Source organism: Bactrocera tryoni, chromosome 1, assembly GCF_016617805.1.
Source record: "Bactrocera tryoni isolate S06 chromosome 1, CSIRO_BtryS06_freeze2, whole genome shotgun sequence".
Taxonomy (NCBI): domain Eukaryota; kingdom Metazoa; phylum Arthropoda; class Insecta; order Diptera; family Tephritidae; genus Bactrocera; species Bactrocera tryoni.
In genome coordinates, this window is record NC_052499.1 from 20,793,852 (window position 1) to 20,806,803 (window position 12,952).

The following is a 12,952-nucleotide window of genomic DNA, read 5'->3' on the forward strand; positions in this document are numbered from 1 at the left end:
TTAAAGTGAAATTTGGCACAAAGGATCGCATTAGAGAGGGCATATTTGGACGTAACTTTTTGGAAAAGTGGGCGTGGCCCCCTACTAAGTTTTTGTACCATATCTCGGAAACTACTATGAGCTATGTCAACCAAACTCTACAGAGTCGTTTTCTTCAGGCATTTCCATATACAGTTCAAAAATGGAAGAAATCAGATAATAACCACGCCCACCTCCCATACAAAGATTATGTTGAAAATCACTAAAAGTGCGTTAACCGACTAACAAAAAACGTCAAACACTAAATTTTACGGAAGAAATGGCAGAAGGAAGCTGCACCCAGGCTTTTTTTAAAAATTGAAAATGGGCGTGGCGTCGCTTGTGAGTATGGACCAAAACCCATATCTCGGGAACTACTGGACCGATTTCAATGAAATTCGGTATATAATATTTTCTTAACACCCTGATGACATGTACGAAATATGGGTGAAATCGGTTCACAACAGCCTTCTTCCAATTTAACGCTGTTTTGAATTCCATCTGATGCCTTCTCTGTATAATATATGTATACATTAGGAACCAATGAGGATAGCGGAATAAAATTTTTCACAAATACGGTATTTGAAAAATATGTAAATGACGTATAATGAAATCTCGATTATCACTTTATCATGCGAGAGTATAAAATGTTCGGTGACACCCGAACTTAGCCTTCCTTACTTGTTTTTAAAATTGTTTTCTTCAACCTGTTTTGGCGCATTAGCGAATATTTCTCGACAACACTGTATATGAGTTCATCTCACTCAGCTCTGTACTGCATGCCGGCAGATTGCCACCGGGAATGTGGCGTGTGTGTTGACACTATTCATAACTTGGACAACGTTATCTGTTGTTATTGCAAATGCTATTGTAATACAAACAAACATGCACACAACAACAAACACCACACAGAGAGAAAACAGAATTCATTAGCTATATTTAAGCGGCATAGGTGTACTGGCACGATTATAACCTGTGTGCGTGCGTGTGTGAGCGTGTGTGTTTGAGCGCGCACGTTTGTGCAAATTAGCCGCGTTTGTGTTACATACATATGTACATACATACAAGCATTAAGCATATACATATACACACAAAAACTGTACTTACAAACATACATACCAACATATAAACTTGCATCCATGCATACATTCATTCACACAGTTATGTATGTATGTATGTGTATTTGCATATAATTCGGAAAAGTGTAAGTTGTTTTCATTCAAATTTATTTGTTTGTATGTATGCACATTTTGCTGGCCTGCGCAAGTGTCCCCAACAGCGACAACATTCCCGGCGAGTAGCAGCCACCGCCGCCGTCGTCGCAGCGGCGTCAGCGGCACAGCTGTTATAGCAGCGCTTTTGGTTTGGTTTCGTTTGCTTTCGTTACGCTTCTGACGCTTGACGCTTGGCATTTTCGCTCGTAAATATGCTGGTTGGCCGGCGAATGCGCACAGAATTCGCAACGCTACGGACGGTGACGGACTCGCATCGATCGAATGTGATCTCGCGAAAGCAACGATATCGGTATCAGCAATCCATCAATGCCTTCGGAATCTCACGTACCACAAATATATATACATATGTATATAATACATGAAAACATTTGTGATCGATACGTAAAACAGTTAGTCGCTGCAACTAGTGACGTTCGCTGATTTTCAGTTTCGATTTCAGTTTTCCAGCGGCAGTTCGGCGCGAAAAAAATCGAGACACCACTTGTGTGTTGATTGCAAAAAGAAGAAAATTAAAAAAACAAAAAAAAAATTTAAAAAGCAAAAAAAAAGTTGTGAAAAAAAACTATAAAACAAATTGTTAAATAACGGTTCGAAAAAAATCTAAAAAAATATCAAACAAAATTTTGCCTAAAAAAGTTTAAAAAATTGTTAAAACAAGTACAAAAAATAAATAGAAAACTAAAACTAAACTATCGACAAAAAATTAAAAAAAAGGTAAATAAATTATAAAAAATTAAATAATAATAATAATAAAAAACAAAATTATTTTAGAAAAAAACATTAATTAATTAAAACAACAAATCAAAATAAAAATAATAAAAAAACAAAATAGAGCAATAATAATAAAAACAAAAATAACTCAAGTGCGCGTGTGTGACATAAATATAGCAACGCATTAAACCAATTCCAATATCTAATCAGTATTTTGTTATTTTTGTTAATTTATTTAACTAGTAGCCAAAAGTTAAAAGCTTAGCAAGCGCCACTTAATCGCCTGTGAGTTGATTAAACTTTTTTGAGAGGTTATAGTTTTATGGCGACAGTTCTAGCGCTTGATTGGCGTCAGCTAAGCACACTAATGGGCTGATAACAGTAAATTATAACAAGCCCTAACAAACTAATAATTTGTTGCCTCCAACAATAACAAAAACCAATAAGTAACAACAACAACAAGTGCAGTGTTATGTAAACACAGAGCGTATGTATAATTTAAGAGTGCAAGTGCAAAGCAATCGAAGGCCACACGTATCAATAAGCATGCTAAATTTAGCGCTAGTAAGCCTCCAAAGGTGCAGCGGAGATTCGAAACAGTCATATTAGGCGTGTGTTTTCGTAAGCGGGTGACAAAAAAATGCTCAACTCGGTTATAAAGTAGCTCCAAAGGTTGCTGAGAACGCTCGTGGTATCGCGGCTTTGCTTGTTGTTGGAAAGATTTAGACAAATACATATATATTTATTTGAGATAATTGAGTTAAAGTTGTTTGAAAATTAAATATTGGATCGTTAATGATCCATTTCCCGGTTCCTTAATTGTTAAAAGTAAAAACACCGAAACTTCCTATTTAATGGGTAATGTTTATTACCATTCGAAAGAACACTCTTTGACATTTTGTTTTTGAAGATTATCTCTTTCAAATGTTGACAGCGGCTACGTCTCAGATGATCCATCCGTTGTCCAATTTTCGATGACTCGTTCGAGTACTTCGACTGGTAACTGGCGAATGACACGCGCGATGTTTGACTCCAAGGCCAGAATCGAAGCGGGATTGTCTGCATAGACTTTAGACTTTAAATATCACCACAGGAAAAAGACTAACTATCATACGATCTTGGTGGCTAATCGACCGACTCAAAACGTGAAACTATCTGCTCAGCAAAATGTTCTCTAAATAAATCCATTGACTGATGTGATGTGTGGGAAGTGATGCTTGTTGAAACCAAATGTCGCCATTCCAGGCATCAAATAGTCAGTTATCATGGCGCGATAACGGTCGCCATTGACAGTTACGTTCTCACCGGCATTATTTTTGAAGAAATGTGGAATGATGATTCCAACGGCCCAAAAACCACATCAAACCATTGTTTTTTCTGGATAAAATGGCAGCTCTTGAAACTGTTCATGTTGCTCTTCTTCGCAAATGCGACAATTTTGCTTGTTTACACACCTACTGAGCCAGAAATGGGCCTTATCGCTGAACAAAATTTGGCTCGAAAACGTCGGATCTCCTTGGAACTTTTCAAGAGCCAATAGAGCGAGGCGACGTCGTTTAAATTTAAGATCTCAATGTAAAATGCACCAAGTCGTTCTATTAGTCAGTCCGAGTTGCTGCGAACGGCGCCGAATCGACTATTCACGGTCTTCGTGTACGCTCTCAGCTACGGCTGCAATATTTCCTTTACTGCGTAAGGACGTGGTCTATTTGGTCGAATATTACCCAATGATGAATACTGGGTTTAAGATGGGTGATGGTATTATTAATAGTACGCTTAGTAGGCCAATTATGTTGACCATAAGTTGAGCGAAGCGCTTTAGAATAAACTACGACTTCGCAGAAAATAATTATTTATAAAAAATGTCCCGCCGGCGTTATAGTTAAGACACAACAAGTGTTCTTTTATTAAAATTATTATTCCTTGGTCTTAGAGAAAAATCGTATGGTGTGCGGAGACCCGCTTGGCTAGGCTGCGACATATGACGAGATGTAGGCGTCATTCCGCCAAGGGAGCGGACCCAATGTTATGATAAAATGCAGCGCGGCTCAAACGCCAAATAGGGTTCGTGTGTGGAATTCAATATGAGTTATTCAAATTTCGATGTTCAGATCTCTTCGTCTATATGAAGTCCACTTCCCCCAAGTGGGATGTCAAATGAAGTGATCTGCTAGTTAAAAATAAACAAAGTAGAGTGAAAAAAATTCCAAATAAATATGTCTTAGTTATATATAAATTGACGATTAAAATTTGAAATAAGACTGCATCCGTCAAATTCAGTCAAGAGACAAGAAAGTCTTTTCAAAGCTTTCGAACTTTCGAACTTTATTTTTACTAAATGAAAAATAAATGAGTCTGAAAACCCGCCAACGACGGCTTCAAAGAGTTTTTATAGCTAAGCAATATCACTACAAACCTGAAGTTTGTATGTGTTTCTGAAGCACTATTTGAAAGAAGAAAAAAATAAAAAGAAGTTAAGAAAACTAGTGAATACGTGTACCTTGCTACAAAATATACCTTTCTAAATGCCGTGTATGAAAAATTTAAAAAGGGAAGGAGAATATCAAACTCCGCTAGCATTTTCGAAGCGGTAGTATTAGGCTTAGAGAAGATCTGTGGAGTTCTAGTACGGGAGGATAGAGAGAACATTTTTTAATTAACTTCCAGGTTAGCAGAACCATTTGTAAGTTATCCCCTCATTACTAGTAGATACTATTCATCTCCCTCACCACACCATTCTCCAACTAGCCTAGTTTCGCTATTTATGGCCAATCACAAATATCACTTATTGAATGAAATGAATAGTTTCTACTGATAAAATAACCGTCAAAAGCGATTTAGAGATGCTCACCCTCCAGTTTCTATTGTTATATGTACTGAGCTCGGTGGACGAGACTTGAACCCAAACAGAAAATTCCATTGTTGTTTAGAGAATGCAAAGATCGTCTACCTAATTGCATCTTGCTTAAGTTTTATGTTAAGATCGTGTTTTTGAAATACTTTAAGAGCATTAATAAGTGGGTAATAACAACAACAATAATAGAAAAGCAATTAATTTCAATATTTGCGTCAACTGCAGTTCACATATTTCACTGCTACAACAATACAACAACACAATTATTAGTTTATTATTAGTTTTAACAAATACTATATGTGAGCACGTAAGCTTGAAGAAATATAGTTCTATTTTCCTTTAAACTATTTTCTTTAAACTATTATTTCGATTAACACCGTCTAGATATAATTATAAGTGAAGGAATCAAGTGGAATTTAGAGTTGTGATATATGAGATATAGATGTGGTTGTAATTAGATTTCGTAACACAGAAATGCCGGGTTAAAGCAAAATATTGTTGAAACTGGCGGTGTAGTTTCAGGGGTATAGGAATTCACCTAAAGGTGGGTGCCGAAACACTCGTTGTTCAAATTTGACAACAGCTTCTATGAGGCTTGCGAGTAGGGTTGGTTAAGGGGTGCACTGTCACGAATTTCAGGCTGTTTGACCAGAATATGTGACTGCCATAAAGGTAGTAGTAGATCTACGGAGCGCAGTATTCTTCATTGTGGTGATTATCCAATCCGATGGTAAGACAGCGATATTAGCCTTGTGTCCGCAGACTGCACGTCAAAAATTGTGAAGGGATGTCCAGACTTCTTATCACTACCATCGAGATATTTTATACTTAGACTGGTTTCGGATGCCTGGGTGTCTGCGGTATTGCAGAAAACTATAAAGCTAATGAGCTTGCAAAAAAGGCACTTAAATGGGTATGGTCGAGCTTCTTTGGCTTGCTGTGACTCACTAATGGACTGTTGGGTCTCAGACGAAATCAGCAAGTGCTAGTCAACTAGCAGCAGCTCTGCAATAGCAAGGTCATACATTTATTCTTCTGCCTTCTGTATCACATAGGTTGTGAAACTTAAAACTTTTTGACAAATTTATTTTGTGTTTTGTAGCACTTTCAGTAATTTTCAGCATAACCATTATATGGGTAAACAAGGTGCCAAAAAGTTTTTACTCAAGTTATCGCTTGAACAGGTAGACGGACAAATAGACAATTGCTCGAAACTCAATTCGTCATCCCGATCATTTATATAACAGACCCATTGAACAGTTTCCGGGCTTACACAAAGATAGCGCTACTTAATTATTAAATTAAATCCATATGATTTTTAATTAGCCCTCTTGGAGAACACCCAGAGCTGATCTTGTAACCAATGCCCAGAGCATACTAAAATTATAGAGGGAACACTTCTCCAGCCTGCTGAATGGCAGTGAAGGCACAACATCAGAAGATGGTGAACCCGAGACCTCAATCGAACGTTCCATTGTCCGATTATGTAGAAGTTCGAATGGCGATTGAGGAGCATATATCGGCTCGTTTGTAGAATATGGGCTGACGAAAGCATGCCGAACGATTGGAAGTTAAGTGTGCTTCGCCGATTCAACAAAAACGGAGACCCCACCATCTGCGCCAACTACCGTGGAATAAGTTTCCTCAACTTCGAATATAAGGTTCTTTTAAGCGTATTGTGTAACGATTACAGTCTACCGCCCACAAATTGATTGGACCTTATCAGTGTGGCGTTACACATGGAAAATCAAAAACCGACCAGATACTTTGCATGCGCCAAATCTTGAAAAAGACCCGCGAAAAGAGAATCGATACGCACCACCTGTTTGTCGATTTCAAAGTTGCTTTTGTTTGCACGAAAAGGAGCTGCCTTTATGTCGTCATGTCTGAATTTGGTAATCTCATAAAACTAATACGGCTATGTAATCTGACGTTGAGCAGCACCAAAAGCTCAGGAAGGACCTCTCCGAGCCGTTCGATACCAAACGTGGTTTCAGACAAGGCGACTCCCTATCGTGCGACTTCTTCGACCTGCTGCTAGAGAAAATAATTCGTGCAAGGACAATTTTTATAAGAGTGTGCAGCTGCTGGCGAATGCCGATGATATTGATATCATTGGCTTCAACATCCGCGCCGTTACTTCTGTTTCTCCAGACTGGATAAGGCAGAAAAGCAAATGGGTCTGGTAGTGAACGAGGGCAAGACGAAATATCTCCTGTTATCAAACAAATAGTCGTCACACTCGCGACTAGGCTCCCACGTCTCTGTTGACAGTTATAACTTCGAAGTCATAGATAGTATTATCTATCTTGGAATCAGCATTATCAGCAACGCACCAACAGGTGCTACTTCGGACTGAGTAGACAATTGAGAAGTAAAGTTCTCTCTCGACGAACAAAAACAAAACTCTATAAGTCACTCATTATTCCCGTCCTGCTTTATGGTGCAGAGGCTTGGACGTTGACAACATCTGATGAGTCGACGCTACGAGTTTACGAGGCAAAGGTTTTGCGGAAGATTTATGTTACTATCGCATTCGATGGAACGATGTGCTATATGAGATATACGACGACAGTGACATGGTTCAGCGAATTAATAAACAGCGGCTGCGGCTGCGGTTGCTAGGTCATGTCGTACATATGGACGAAAACACTCCAGAAGCAGGGGAAGTAACTGGCTTCGCTTAGAATATCCTTTTGGCGCCACATTGTAAACAGAAGAAATGACTTGCACGCTGTTGCTAACGCGTAAGTGATTTCTACGCCAGTAAAGAAGAAGAAGAATCTTTAAAAGGTACGTGTACAAATTCGACAGTTGTCGGTTCATTAGTTTGTGGGCATTTTGAGCAAAGAAACTTTTGTTATTGTGACAAAAATGGATAGAAAGGAAGTCCATGTGTTAATAAGGTATTGCTGTTTGAAAGGAAAGAATCCAGTTGAAGGAAAAAATTGGCCTGATGACGAGTTACAGACACTGTCCCGGGAAAATCAACCATCAAGGATTGGTATGCTACGTTTAGACATGGAGAAGTAAGTACCGGAGACAGTGAATGCAGTGGACTTCCAAAAGAGGTTGTTATCGACGAAAACATCAAAAAAGTCGTTTGAATGACCGTGAAATGAAGTTGTTCGAGAGACTCTAGAGATATCAACTGAACGTGCATACCATATCACTCACGAATATTTGGGTATGAGAAAGCGCTGTGAAAAGGGTGCACACTTCTGACCAAATAAAACGATGAGTTGCTGATTCGGAGCAGTGTTTGGAGATGTTCAAGCATGATTAGCTCGGGTTTTTCCGTTGGTACTTATGTAACAATGGATAAAGCGTAGCTCGTTCAATTCACTCCAAAGACCAAAGCGTGGTAAACGCAACAATCGGCAGGCAAGTTTTTGACGTCTGTATTTTGGGAATAATTTTTATTGGCTTCTTTGAAAACGGAAGGGCCATCAACAACGACAATTACATAGCTATTACAATAGAGGCCTATTTTGAAGCAAAGAATAAATCGTACCACAAAAATGGAGAACTTTTCAATTGACCTGTTATATATATCTAACTTGATTGGTCTACGTAGCAAACAACGTTGAAAGATGTTACAGTTCACATAAAAATATTAATAAAATATTTCAACCCAAGTTTTTTGAATCTAAGAAATGCTTAACTAATGCTAATATATTTTTAGGCTTAAATATTTTTTTAAAAAAGTCATAAATTCGGTTTGGAAAATTATTATTATTTATTTTAAAGTACAAAATGTGTAAAAATAATCATAAATTCAGGACCAATTCACTTTTGCTCGATATTACTACCTTTTGCCTTAACTATGGCCTTGAGACGGTCCAAAAACGAATAGCAAGCTGCCCGAATGTGACTTGCCGGTATTTTGGCCCACTCACGGACAATGGCTTTCTTTAGCATCTCGAGACCGGTGTATTTTTTACTTCGGACCTTGCTCTCCAAAATGGCCCAGAGAGAATAATCCATTGGATTCGTATCTGGTGAATTCGAGAGCCATTGTGTGGTCGTAATGAAGTTCGGAACGTTGTTTTTCAGCCATTCTTGGTTCACTCGCGCTTTGTGAGACGGTGCTGAGTTTTGTTGAAACGTCCATGGTTTGCGACCGAAATGTTTGTTTGCCCACGGCTTCAAAGCAGCCTACAGAACACTTTCCCGATAATATCTCGCATTTACTTTGACGCCAGGTACGATGAAAATAATTGGAGAGCGCCCATCTGCGGTGATAGCGGCTCAAACTATTATTTGTGGCGGGTGCTGCCTCCTGGTGGCCAACCGATGACTTAGATTCTCGTATGAACGGTCGGTCAAGTAAACCATATCGTTTTGAGAGCTTACGAATTGCTCAATTGGAAAAATTTTTTCGTCAGAAAACACAATGTTCGGAATTTGACCGCTTTCGGCCATGTGAAGCAACTGCTTCGCTCTCTCAAGTCTTACTTGTTGCTGCTTCGGTGTGCGATCATGGGCTTTTTGGAACTTGTAAGGCTTGACCTTGAGCTCATTTTTCAATATGCGTCGGATGCTGCGGTCGGATATTTTCAGTTCTTTAGCCATTTGATTGGCACTTCGTCGTGGATTTCGCTCAAGTCGCTTCTTCACTTTCCGAACCATCTCACGTGATGTTGCAGTCTTTTGATGACCACCTCCATGGTGTTTTGCGATGCTACCAGTATCATTGTAACGAGTGATGGTGCGATAAACAAAAACTTTATTCACATTAATGTGTTTGAGCTCACGAACAATTGCTGGCTGTGATTTTCCAGCTAAATATAAAGCAATCACACTATTACGCTTGAATTCCATCTCTGATCACTTTTTTTTGCCATCACTTTTGGCAAAACGCTTTTGTACCCTTGTGAACAATACTCCGAACTGTCATTCAGCGAATTTATAAACAGCTGATTCCGGTCTGAAGTTGGCTACACTTCGAGTGCCCTGACAATACGGCCCTTTTAATTAAATATAAATATTTTAATATAAATCATTTTTAATTTACATTAAATTAAATAGTTGGAATTACTTTTGCAATACAAAGGTATAAAAGAGTAAATTAATTAATTAAAATTAATTCTTCATTACAATTTAAAATTTAAAAAAAATTTTTTGCTACGTTTGCCAACATAAACTGTGCACAAACACACGTACAAATCGCAAACAACTAAAGCGGCGCCTCATTGCACTGCCTTCACCGATGTCGTGCTGCAACACTGCCCCAACAATGCATCTACGCCGGCAGTTGCAGCGAACGCGTTGTTGACTGCAGTCGATGAGGCAGAACGGATGCAACGAATTAACGCCTACGCATTGTTTTCTACAAACAATTCAACCAATGACGACAACGACGAGACAGGTACTGAGACATTGGCCATACAGAATGAGTAGCCTCAGACACGCAGATACGTACATATTATGCATGCAGATATATATTTATGTATATATATACACTGTGGGCAGATTGATAGACGTCACTGGTTGTAACAAAAAAAAAAAAAAGAAGAAAATTGCCACAGTGTGCCAGCCGAGTTCAATGCATTGGCGTGGGAAATTGGAACGTTGAAATATTAATTAATGATGTAGAAAATTTACAACAACAAAAAATAGTGTAATTATATTGAGCTTTAAAAATTGTAGATGAATGGCAGACAGGATGAAAGGAAAATTGTTTTAGAAAAATAAATATCATTCGAAAATTTTAATGAGTACTAATAAATGAGTATACGAGTATATGAAAATTTTTAATTAATCAACATCTTTTGGAGCAAAAATCAAAAATTTGTTTAGTTAAGTCTTAAAATTTAAGTTGATGAAACGACAGGCGACCAAAACACCGGAAATCATTACAAACACCATAAAGATCGAGGGTTAAAGTCTCAAAGCGGGTATAATGAAAAGTCCTTCAAAAAAACTTCCAAATGGCGATTCCTCCCGAAAAGATTCTTACGAACTTCATCAGTCGTTAGGAGGCCACATATTTTAGACCCATACTACCAGCAACAACTTAAATGCAATTTTGCAACCAAAACTGTTAAATATCTTAGGTACCGAATATTTGGATCCAGTATACATATGCAGACTTTTTACTTAAGATATTGGTCAATGAGTCAGATTTATAATTGAAATTCAGAGAGATTCCTGTCCCGATATTAGTATGTCTGTATGTTACAAATGTATTGAATAGGTTCCATACTTCTTTTAGCCCCAATATCCATATCGGCCAATATGTGAGTTATCTTAATAAAATTGGCCCTACTTCCCTGACTTTAAAGCTTGCAAATTGCAAGAGTATGAAATGTTCCGTTACACCCGAACTTAGCACTTTCTTACTTGTCTTAACTTGTTCTATCTACCAATTAAGCTTATAGTCCAGATGTTTAGATTAGCGGCACGTATCAGTTTCTTTTAGCATCTTATAGAAAAAGACGCAAGATAGATAATTACCTCATCTACAGCCTCGTTTGGTATCGAACGGCACTGAGAGGTCCTTCCCAGTCTGACCGGATCTGGTGGTTGTGCTCAACATCATTCTACATGGCCGTATGAGTTTCGTAGAGATAACAAATTTAGTGGTGGCGTCAATTAGACAGTTCCTGTCAGTCTATCAAAAGCGGGTTTGAAATCGACAAAAATGTGATGGATATCGATCTGCTTGTCAAGGGTCCAATATATGATATAATGTGCAAATCTGATCTATTATGGATTGACCAGATGTAAAGCCAGAGTGTTAAGGTCCAATTTGTTTAGTTACAATGCGCCTAAGTCACACAATACTGTCTAAATACCCTTATATGCGATATTAAGAACTCTGATTCCACGATAATTAGCGCAGAGTGTGATACCTCCTTATTATTGATAGGAAAATTTAACTCATATTCCAATCACTAGGCATGTATTCATTCTACCAAATCATGCTTAGCAGCTGGAACAGACGCTATTACAGCTCCTCCCTTTAAACAGCTCAGCCGGTAATCTATCGGCTTAGAGATGTTTTTACTCCGTCTTGGTTGAGTGGCGGCACGATAATATAGTAGCGGTAGATTATCGGTGCGGGTTTTACTTTATCCGTCGCAGCGCTGCTTCCGTCATTTAGCAGATTTGAGAAGTGTTCACTATACATTTTGAGTGTACTCTTTGTGTTTGTTATCAGGTTTCCGTTCCTCTCTTCACGAAGCCGGGCCCGGACTTGCAATCATTTCAAATTTTCGGGCCGAACTTCTGCTAGCTAGCGTCTCAAGTTCTTCCTACTTACGTTTTTCTGTCATTGCCCTTAATTTCTACCTTTTAAAAGAAACTGGGTAATTGTGTACGAAATAATCAGTCAAGAACTTCTTAGACATATGTATTTTCAGTAGGAGAAATACAGGGACTCCTTTGGGACTCTTATGACAATTTCATGGCAAAAAATGTCTCTACTTTTAAAAATGAGTCTGCTTTTATACACCTTAAATCTGCCATATGATATACTAAGATTCTCAAACCTATCTTAATGACTTTTGTGGTCAGCTGTTTTAATTACAGTCTCAGTACATTTATTTCATGGTAAGTGACTAAGCTTTCGCGCTATAGTGGTTGGAATAAGTATACCACGCAGAATAACTCTTGCCACCTGCTGCTACTTCGGACTGAGTACGCAATTGAGAAGTAAAGTCCGTTCTCTACGAACAAAGACCAAACTCTACAAGACACTCATCCCAGTCCTGCTATATGGTGCAGAGGCATGGACGATGACAACATCAGCTGAGTCGACGTTACGAGTTTTCGAGAGAAAGGTTCTGGGGAAGATTAATGGTCCTTTGCGGATTGGCAATGGCGAATACCGCAGTCGATGAAATGATGAGCTGTGTGAGAAATACGACGACACTGACATAGTTCAGCGAATTAAGTGACGGCGGCTACGCCAGAGCGGCTATTCCAGCTCCCAGCCGGGAGAAGCAGCGGAAGAGGAAGAAATCCACGCCGTTGGAAAGACCAGGTGGAGAAAGACCCGGCTACACTTGGAGTCTCAGTCTCCAATTGGCGCCACGTAGCGAAAAGGAAAACATGACTGGAGCGCTGTTTATTGATGCTACGTCAAGAAAAAAGAAGATACATATGGTATATAAATATTTATATTTCC